The sequence below is a fragment of the Cryptomeria japonica genome, chromosome 9, assembly GCF_030272615.1.
Source record: "Cryptomeria japonica chromosome 9, Sugi_1.0, whole genome shotgun sequence".
In the NCBI taxonomy this organism is placed as follows: domain Eukaryota; kingdom Viridiplantae; phylum Streptophyta; class Pinopsida; order Cupressales; family Cupressaceae; genus Cryptomeria; species Cryptomeria japonica.
Window position 1 is genome coordinate 281,707,004 of NC_081413.1, and position 12,090 is coordinate 281,719,093.

Below are 12,090 nucleotides of genomic sequence, written 5' to 3' on the forward strand. Positions count from 1 at the left end.
CCATCGGACCCAAGTAGACCTCTATTGCTCTATATTTCAGCTACTAATACGACATTAGGAGTAGTCCTAGCACAACACAATGTAGAAGGAAAAGAATGTGTTGTATACTATATCTCTTGTACATTGGTAGGCTATGAACTCAATTACACACCTATTGAGTGAGCTTTCCTAGTAGTTATCTTGGTAGCCACCAAACTGAGGCACTACATGTTGACACACAAGGTATAACTCATTGCTAAAATTGATCCACTCAAGTACTTACTTAGCAAGGCAACATTGACAGGCTGCTTGGCCAAATGGGTTATGATCTTGAGTGAATTTGACATTGAGTACATGGACTGCAAGGCTATCAAAGGGAAAGTTATTGCAGATCAGTTGGCCAATGCACCCCTCACTAGTGACCATCCTCTTGTTTCCAATTTTCCAGATGAAGGGATCTTCATGATCACAACTACATAACCATGGAAGCTCTACTTTGATGGATCATACACTAGACATGGCTTGGGGGCAGGTATTCTTTTCATTACACCTCAAGGTGACAACATTCCAAAGTCATATAGGCTCACTTTTCCATGCACCAATAATATAACAGAATACGAGGCCTTAATCACAAGACTTAGATTGGCTATACAATGGCATCTAAAAGAGCTATAGGTATATGGAGATTCTAATCTAGTCATCCGACAAGTCACCGATGAGTATCAAACTAAGGATGATAAGCTCATGCCATATAAAAGGATGGTGGATAGTTACAAAGAATCTTTTACAACTATCACCTTTGAGCAACTACCTAGAGATCAGAATCGAGCTACTGACGCAATGGCTACAATTGCATCTCTCTTATATCTTCTGCAAAATTCAACACGTTATGAGTTCTTGGTAGAACATCTTTGGATCCCCACGTATGATATCCCCAAAATTGAAATGATATATCACCTAATTGGACTTGAATCCTCATGGTATGGTGAGTTCTACACCTACCTCCACGATCACACACTCCCTCCTAACCAATCCAATAACCAACGCAAAACCTTCATTCGCCTAACCGCTCAATACACCATCATTGCCGAAACCCTATACCGATGAAGTCTTGATGGTACTCTCCTTCGATGTCTCAAACAAGATGAGATAACAAAGGCCTTGGAAGAGGTACATGAAGAAATTTGTGGGGCTCACTCAAGCGGTCCTTCCTTAGAAAAGAAAATCATGCACGCTGGATACTATTGACCATCCATGGAAAAAGACTCCTACTATTTTGTCAGAAAATGCAAGAAGTGTCCAGTTCACAGAGACTTGCTACATGCATCAGCATAGGAATTGCAACAAATCACAACACCATGGCCCTTTTGTCAATGGGGACTTGACCTTGTGGGTAAAATTTATCCATCTTCATCAAATGGCCACAAATTTATCATTACCGTCACCGAATATTTCATAAAGTGGATCGAAGCCATTCCACTTATCCAAGTCACCGACAAGCAGATCACCTCATTCATCCTTAATTACATCATCTGCTGGTATGGTGTACCCATGTCCATCATCAGAGATAACGGGCTTCCTTTCAAAAATCAAGATGTCCATGAGCTTTGTGAGAAGTTTCACATCCAACACCTCTTTTCCACTCCCTATTACCCACAAGGCAATGGTTAGGCCGAAGCATCAAACAAAAACATATTGAGAATCCTCAAGAAGATAGTCAATGATGCTGGCCATGATTGGCATGTTCAATTAAATCCAACACTATGGGCATATCAAACTAGCATTCAAACCCCTATAGGTGCAACTCCCTACTCACTGGTCTATGGAGTAGAAGCCATCCTTCTTATTGAGGTTGAGATACCATCTCTATGAGTTTCCTTGCATAATCTAATAGATGATGAAGCATACCGAGTCTCACATCTTCAAGACTTGGAACTACTTGATGAAAGGCGATAAGATGTATGCAACCACATCAAGGCCTATCAGCAGCGAATGAGCAGAAGCTATAATCATCGAGTTAAACCTCGTATATTTGAGGTAGGTGATCTTGTTCTCAGGGAGAATCCTCATAATCAACCAAACAGAGAACATCAGGGAAAGTTTGAATCAAACTGGCTGGGTCCATATGTTATCACTACTGTATTTGAGTCCGAGGCATATTAGTTGGCTACTTTAGAAGGGGAACCGCTAGCAGATCCGATAAAAAATATGCACCTCAAACGGTTTCATACATAAGATGTATAGAGCATCAGGCTCCATCCCATACCAGAAAAACACCAAAAACATTCAGAAAAATATCCAGAAGAAAATACAAAAAAATCAAAATAGTAAAGAGAAAAATCATGCATCCAAATGGTGAACAAACACTCCAGTGGCACCTTAGGTAAGTGCAATGGTGAAAACCTAGAAAATAGGCACCACTCGTAAGGGCTATGGATCCATTGTCTTTCAAACTTGTTGCGATCACATCCATTGCATCCATTTGTCCATCATTCAAACCATGGCTTGTTATTGATCTGCAATCAGGGTTAGTACTTCATGCGTCCTGCATCTCGCTTTTCATAGTAATGTCTAAACTGGGGGCAATGCTCTCAACCTATTGATGGAAGTGGATTCTACATTAGTTATGATTCATTGAGTCTTCATTCAAAACTGTCTGGGAATGATACAAAAAACATTCTTAAAACATCAAAAAATACCAAAAACATTAAAAAACACTCACAAAATCCAACAACATGATAAAACATAAAAAATCAATCAAAAACCTTGCAACACATAAAATCCTTTGTACACGCCAACGATATCAATCAAACATTTTGAGCTACTCAAATGATGATCACTTATCAAATCAACCAAACAATCAACACAGGTACACACAACTGTCTTAACAAGGATGCATCCTTCCTTCCAAAACAAAGACATGATAACATTTTCTTTGACAAGAAAATTTTGTTTAAGCTATCAAGTACTTGGTTGGTTTGTTAGGTATTTATTTATTCATATCAGGTTCCTATGCTACTCTAGGATATCCACAAGTGATTAGAGTAGTTGAGATGGTTCCTAAATATCATTTTATTTATTGTCTGCAGATTGTTCCAATGAAGTTCTGGGGCATGTACTAATGGTGTCTACGTGGGAAGTTCACTAAGCTACATGATCATATGCAAAAATATAGTCATGAATCACTATGGCTTATTGACTACAACGTATACCTCAACCATTTGCGCATGAACTAGAATGGAGGGTCACTTTCTTTTACTTGTCTTAAATGCTTTCTTACAGGTGGAATGCTCCAAACTTGGTTCCTACTACCTTGGCCAAGAATGATACTACCATGTTCAATGAGGAAAATAAAGCACTATGAATACTCTATGGAATGTCATTTCATCTCATTTGTAGATATTGCATTCCATTGCATATCACCCATCCATTTGCTCATTCATTATTCATATCAATTGTTGCATGCAAAGAAATTCAGGCTTATATGAGAAAACACCTAATAAGTTTGTCTTGTGTACAAAAATCATGATGGAGTTCTCTGATACATCATCTCACATCTGCATTCCACATCTGCAAATTCTCACCAACTTGCATTCATAAATAATGTAGGCCTGAAATTATCATGTTAGTGACATCAAATGAATTCAGTTCATTATCATTTAGTTGCACTTCGATTCATTTCGATAAATCATTTAAGTGAATTAATTTGTTCAGCCCATTAAGGCATTTAACACATCATGTGCATTTATTATCATTTACTTGCATTTTCTTTCAGTGCATTTTGTTATCAAGAACATTCATCCATATAGTGCATTAATTTTAACAACATTCATTATGCATTCCTTTCATTTTAATTGCATTAAGGTGCAATTATTCATTATCATGTTAATTGCATTAAGGTGTAGTTATTCATTATCATGTTAATTGTATTAAGGTGTAGTTATTCATTATCCCTTAGTTGCATTTATTTGCATTGTCATTTCACTTTCATTTATCACGTAGTTATGTTTTGAATCTTTTTAAGTCATTTGGATTCATTTTTACATCACATCACTTAGCTACATTTCTTTAAAGTGCATTCATACATAAACATTTGTATTCATATTTTGTTTATCCATATAAAGTGCATACATTTAGAGTCATATCATAAACATTTGTCTCAACATTTGTTTATACATTTTAAGTGTATTCATTTAAGAATCATAACATAAACATTCGTATTCACATTTGTTTATCCATTTTAAATTGCATTCATTTAGGACCCTAAACATTTGCATAAACATTTGATTCATTTTAGATTCATCTTAAAAACAACATACATTAGTTACTCATATCATCATATGATCAACAAAATAAATAAGTATTATTTATCCCATAGTCATCATCATTCACTCATCATTATGCATACATAGTCATCATTGCATCACATTCATAAAGCATTACAACAAAGCATCATACATCTACTAACCTGCATCCACTTGTTAGCACCACATCCATAACATGCATATAGAAATCATAAAATCATCACCATGCACATATAGAAAGAAAAATCATCCATAGCATGAATCTAAGCATAAATCATAATCATCATCCTACATAAACCCATACATATCATCACAAAAATATGGGATCTCATATATCACATCATATATCATCTCGCAAAAAAACATACATGTATCAGAGTACAATGATGTCAAAATATATCGGCTACCAAGAGCCATCCAAGTCACAGTCCAAAATAACAATGTAACAAATGCATAAACAACTCTCAAATGACACTCTGGCCAGATGCTGCACCACCATCACCGCCTACTCCACCACTACCCCTTGCTCCACCCGCACTATCTCACCGCGGAGGACCCATAACACCCCCACTACTCTGTACCCTCTGCGATCGCTCTGACCTCACCCTCTGCATCTGAGTGTAGCTCATAGCTTGGTGGCTAATAGGCACAACCTGCTCATATAAACCTTGCCAATAGTCAAGCTCCCCCCCTGCTTGCTGGATCGCACTCAGTATTGCCTCCACTGGACCCTGTGCCTGTGCTCCCTCCAAAACCCGAATTCTATCCTGCAGTTGGATCACCCTCTCAACCGCATCATCCCACTCTCACCTTACTACTGTCAGCTCTGACTCCCGTGCAAATAGCTGAACATCCCTAGCTGCAATCTCTGCATCCCTATCCTCTAATTGAGCCTCGACTACTGTCAATCGAGTCTATAAATGTAATATCATATACTCCCGTAAATCCCCATCTCCACCACTTGCCGCTCCCCCTCCCATCTCTATAGGATCCTCTCCTCCACCTGTAGCTCCCTCTCGCATCTCCATAGGCGCTACACCCTCCCCAATATCCCTACCTCCTACTCTGGGTGCCCCCTGTATCAAAGGACCTTGTGACAGTCGCAATGGCTGCCTGCCTCTCCCTCTCCTCTATAATCAACCCCCTCCACCACCTCCACCTCCAAATCCACCTCCACCCCAAAACCCCCACCCCACCCCCACCACCTCTACCTCCTGCTGCTCCACCATAACCTCCCCCACCACCTCCCTCTCCCCCATCTCCTCCTTTGACACCTCCACCTCCTCCTCCTCCTCCTCCACCCCTACCTCCTCTCCTCCCCCATCATCACCTCCTCTCATCCTCAAAAGCTGGTATCGGCTCGGCTAGATCTGAAATCCGTGCAATCAAATGTGCGACACGATACTGTGTGTATTCCTCCGTCACCCCTGCATCCATAATTTTAGGTCTCATATGCCACGGTCTATCCTATAAGGTCCAGAACTTTTCCCGAGCTTGATCATATGGTAACATTGGTCCCCACTAAAATCTCTTCCGTACAACTCATGCATACTCACCTGACCCCCTCAACAATCCCTGCCTACGTCCAAACTGTCTCATCACCCTCCTTGGCACCTGTCTCTCTACAAGGTAGACTGTGCACCCAATCAAAAACTATGTCATAAATACATAGGGAAGGGCCTCTGCATCATCATACCAGGGCTCACACTTGATATATGGCCTCCATATCACTATGTCTAAATCATCTAACGCTCATCTCCAAAACTCTAACTTCTCCAGGTGGGGCTGGCTCATCATCCCTAGTCCTCGGTCATAGGTCACCAACTCCCCTCAGATCAGAATGTGTAGTATCCTCCACACATCGTCTCAGGTAACTGTCATCTCTCCCATCGCCAGGTGGTAGGTACATGTCTCACTATGCCAACGCTTGGTCAGTGCTTTCATTAGTTCGCGATTCATCTGAATCATGAGAATATACATCATATCAAACAACCCAATCACAGAAACACAATCTCTCTCAGCCTGAGTCAACTGCTCTCATAGCTGTTGTGTGGCAGGATGCCGCTCCCACATCTGTAAGATGGGAAGATCCTCCTACACACACATCAACACATCATTAGTTGTTTTGTTTCAAAATTTCTTAAGTTTCAACCTAGACTATCAACAGATACTTTGGTCAAGTATCTTCGGGTCTCAATAGGTAAGTGATCATGGCACACCTAGACTACAACAAACATTTATCATAATGACCAATGGGGTTTCTATGATTCAAAACAACTCATCCATCTATCCACCCAACACAGGCATCAAGAGATTTTTTTTGCTAACACTGGGGCATCTTTTTTCTGACAATTGCGCTATTTTGTTGACAAAAGCGCTTAAACCACTACACAATTGTGCTAAAACCACTACACAATTGTGCTAAAACCACTACACAATTGTGCTAAAACCACTACACAAAAGCGCTATTCCAAAACAAACACGCTAGACCAAATACACAATCGTGCTAAACCTTCAATGGCGCTAAAACTACTACACAAATGCACTGCACCAAGCCATAGCGCTAAAACAACTAGACAATAGCGCTATTTTAGGCAACAAAAGCACTAAAACATAGTTTTAGCGCCATTGTCTTGATTGGACTTTAACGCTTGAAAAAACATGCTAAAAATGCACAAAACACAAAATTAAAAATTTGCGTACCGCTGGTCCGTAGTCATCTGGCCGCTGGAATCGGTAGATCCACTCTAGCCGGTGATCTGGTACAGGCACAAGCATGATGATCGCTGCTCACTCCTTCACCAAAAGTCACTATCAGAGCTCCAAACTGCCAGGGAGATAGATGCAAATGAGCCTATTTTTACCCCTTCACCCCCATATATACCCTCTATCCCTAACCCTTATTCACCCCACTCACCACCGTGGTCCCTGTGAACTTCCAATGCCTCTCATTTCTCCGTTTTAACTCCGATTTCTTCCATTCTTTCACCGTTATTGCTAATTTCTTCTATTCCACCTCCCCTCCACTTCTCGTTCTTTTTCGAGAGATTGCTCAATTTTTTGAAATTTTTTGACCCATCTCTCGAGGGGGAATACCACCCATTAAATTAACATTTATGGGGCATATTTCTTCATGCCTATTTTTCTTTCTTTGAAATGACGCGATAAACCACACCATCTCAAAGAGAGGCAAATGTAGTCACATAAATCTGTCCACATAATTAAATGAATATTTGCTATTTATTTGATTATCTAATCTTCAATAATCAACTCATTTTCTCTCATTCTTAGCTAGCTTGCATTTGCAAAATCTCATAATAATTTTCAATCTTGAATCTCCATAAAACTTCCATAGTAGTGCAAAGCTGAGAGCTACACTCATGTGGAACTTGGAGAGGAGAGGAACAAGGGAGGGGTAGCTATGAGCATCTTGGTTAGCATTTGGAGGAGTGTAGTTTATCTCTTTTGTATTTGCATGCTTTCCATTTCATGTTTAATATCTCTCTTGATATGCTTTCGTAGGATAGTCTTTTGTTGCTAACACTAATGTTTGAACTTGCTTCTTGTGTTGTGTTTCTATTACTATTTTAATCCTTTTTGTAGAGCATCAGGTACCCGTTTTGCATTCACAAAACAAGATGCTCCCAGTGATAGACTTCTCCATAATGACCTGCTACATCTAGAAGCTTACATACATAAGAGAAGAATCAAAAGAGTACTTATAGATGGAGGAGTTGGTCTTAACATCTGTACATTAAAGCTAGTTAAGGCATTGGGATATTCTGAGCTTCATATTGATCCTTCAAAAAGAATAAACATCAAAGCATATGATGATGAGGAGTATCCTTCAAAAGGTGTAGTTATGCTACCAATGCAAATAGGACCTATAACAACAAAGGTTACTTTCCAAGTGTTGGACAAAGAACTAGGGTACAACATGTTATTGGGCCGCTCATGGATTCATACCATGCAAGCTGTACCATCAATATTTCACCAATGTGTTAATTTCCCATACAATGGCATTGAAATCACCATAAAGGGTGATGCAAATCCATTCCAACACTATAATCACTTAAAGGCAAGTGTAGATAACTAGGTACCCATTAATCAAGCAACACCCCTCACTACACAAATGGAGTCATTAATGATCACAAAAATATAGAAGAATGTGCCTACACATCTTCTTTGTAGATTAAGGATGTTGGTTGTGGGGAATACTCTATTTCAAGTACCTCGAATGGCAAACAATTATCTCTTTCTCCTAGGTCTTTTGGGAAGCCTCAGCACACAAATATGAAACAAGATAAAGGAAAAGAAATAGTAAGATACTCAGATTCATGCTCTTTCATTAGGTGGGGAGATTTACAAGAAGAATCTCTGAATGAAGATGTCAATCACTGGATATATAGAGAAGAAGATGACATGACAATACCCAGGTTACCTTTAGATCAGTATGGCAATGGATTCAAGATACTACAAAAACATGGGTATGATGGTACCATAGGCTTGGGATTACAAAAGAAAGGAAGATTAGTGTATACATCTAAAAATGGTCTGAAGATAATTAATTAAATAAGCAATTATTTAATTAATCTCCCTTCCCAATTTAATTGAATTCACTAAGCAAATTGATTAAATTTCCCTTTTCATCTACTTATTAATAAATCTAAGGATTTATTTAATAGGTTCATTTCATTTCACCCCTTTAATTAATTAATTCCCTCCATCCAAATTCATTTCTTCTAAATCCCCTAATTAATTAAAACAAATCAATTATGAGTTGTTGAGATTAATTATCCTTTTCATATTATTTGAATTTTTAAATTCAAATTCTCCTAACTTCTACCACTCTTAAACCTAACCATTCATAAACCTAACCCATTCTACCTACCACCATGTCCCCTTTCATCCAACATCTTCTAGAACCTTTGCGACTCTTGTCACTAAGTGTTCCCTTTCATCCTACTCCTTCTAGAAGCCTCTTGACACTTGTCACCATAGAGATGATAGATGTTCCCTTTAATCCAACCCTTTTGCCATCCTCCTCCAATTTAACCATTGATATCTTCAGATTAATCTTGACCGTTGATTCTTGCCACATCACACCTAGCCTTGGAAATCCTATAAATAGACCTCATTTTGGAACAATATGGGTCCCAATTTCATATCATTCTTGCATATCATTTGATTCATCCCATCTCATTCTCATTTTATGCATTGTTATTATAGGCATCTAGCTTCTAGTTTATCATTCTTTAACAATGTTATCATGCTTAATCTTAGCTTAATTGCATCTTAATCTTAGTTCATTTTCTAGATCAATCATGAACTCATATAGCTTAATCATGCTATTCTTACTAGATCATGCATTTTCTTCATTCAAATCCTCCATCTAAGTGTAGTCAAGTCACTGGAATTTGCATAATAAGATCTGAGAGAAAAATTCCTACTCACATTTACTAGGAGGCAATAAGTCGATTAGCAATGGTTTTGTCTTTAATTGTTTCAATTTTCTAACCATTGCTTATAATGATTTATTGAGAGAATTGTGGTTTCAGGTACAGGTACACTTCACAGAGCATGACAATTAGAACCTATTGTACCAAATGAAAACCTAAAGAATCAAGGGTTAGGATATAAACATGTACCATATATAACAGAAGCAAGACAACATACACTAAATATTTTGAGCAGACCAAGGCTACCGTCAGAGTACCTACCTCAAAGTAATTTGTCAACATGAGTGTTTCCCTCTTCATCTCAGACAAGCAAGAAAGAACCAACATCTCCTAGTATGGAATCAGATGGTGAAGATATGAGACAACTGCTACAAGAATCTAGCACCGAGTCACCCAACAATACAGTATTTGAAACATCTGTACAAACAAATATGGTAATAGACACAGGCTTAGCACCAATAAATGAGCCTATTCCTTGGTTGTTGTCAATACTTTTGACAAGGGAAACAACTCAAGCTCCACCCAATGAATTAGATGAAGAAAGACTATAACGAATTATACCAGGCTTAAGAAGGGTGACAACCATACAAAGGAGGCCCGCGAATCTACAACAAAATCAGATGCAAGAACAAGAGCAGATAAGTGATACAACATTAGAAACTGAAACATACATAGAAAGTGTGATAGATTCTCATGACTATGAATTCCTATTTGATCACGATGTCAGCCCATAAGAAATAGACATGAAAAAGGACCACAAATCGCCTATCGATGATGAAAATATATCACATCACTCAAATAACCAGGTGTGCATGTTATTAAAATCTTTTACAACAGAAGGGAGCAATGAATTACCCCTTGCACACTCACATTTGATTGATTGGGGATGAGAAGGAAAACCAACTCTAGATTGGTTTGAGAACGATGAAGCTATTACAAAATTCCTTGGTGTTAGAGAAGGGTTTCAACAAGGTGATCACAAGGAAGGACTTGTTGTAGACCTAGATAGAACAACATACTTTGGAGAGTTAAGTGCCTCTTTGATAGAAAATATGGATCAAAGTGATTGCAATGACAAGAGTGAGTTAGACAACCTCCCTATTGAAAAAGAGAATTCAACATTACTCATGGAAGAAACTAAAGAAGTCGATATAGCAGAAGGAGAAGTTGTACATAGTATCCACTTAGCAAAATCATTAAACTAGGAAGAAAATGACAAATTCATACAATTTTTCAAACAACGTTCGATCAATTTTGCTTGGTCCTATGCGGATATGATAGGCCTAGATCCAGAATTAGTGTTACATCATTTACCATTGCTACCATGAATTAAACCGTACAAACAAAAGCTAAGAAAAATGCATTCACAAATTGCAACACTGGTCAAAATAGAACTCCAAAATCTTCTAGATGTGGGCTTCATTCGACCTATTGACTATGCAAAATGGATATCCAATCCGGTGCCTATGACTAAGCCCACTGGGCACATAAGAATATGTACTGACTTTAGAGATCTAAACAAAGCATGTCCCAAGGATGATTTCCCATTACCTAACATAGACATGATAATTGACTTAACTGCTGGGAATGAAATGCTTTCATTAATGGATGGTTTCTCAGGATATAACCAGATCAGGATTGCATCAGAAGATCAACACAAGATGACATTTACCTGTCCATGGGGAACATGCTGCTGGAATGTCATACCATTTGGTCTTAAGAATGCAGGAGCAACATATCAAAGGGCTATGACAACACTATTTCATGACATGATCCACAATATCATGGAAGACTATGTGGATGATCTACTGGCTAAATCATAGACAAGAGAAGGTCACCTTGAAGTCCTTACAAATATATTTGATTGATTAGAGCAATACAATGTCAGATTAAACCCCAAAAAGTGTGTGTTGGTGTAACAAAACACAAACTTTTAGGCTTTATTGTGTATGATAGAGGAATTGAGGTAGATCCAATAAAGGTCAAAGCAATCATGGATATACAACCTCCATCAACACTCAAGTAGTTAAGAGGGTTACAAGGAAGACTGCAATCTATAAGAAGGTTCATAGCACAACTAGCAGATAAATGTCATCCATTTCAGTATTTACTTTGAAAAGGAGTCACCTGCAAATGGACAAAACAATTCCAAGAAGCTTTTCAAGCTTTAAAGGATTATCTTCTGAATACTCTAGTATTAGTTCCACCTACTCAAGGAAAGCCCCTATTAATATATATATCAAAAACAAATTCATCTTTAGGAGCCTTGTTGGCACAAAATACTGATCAAGAAAAGGAAAGAGCAATCTACTATATAAGTAGAACCCTAATTGGATATGAGCTTAATT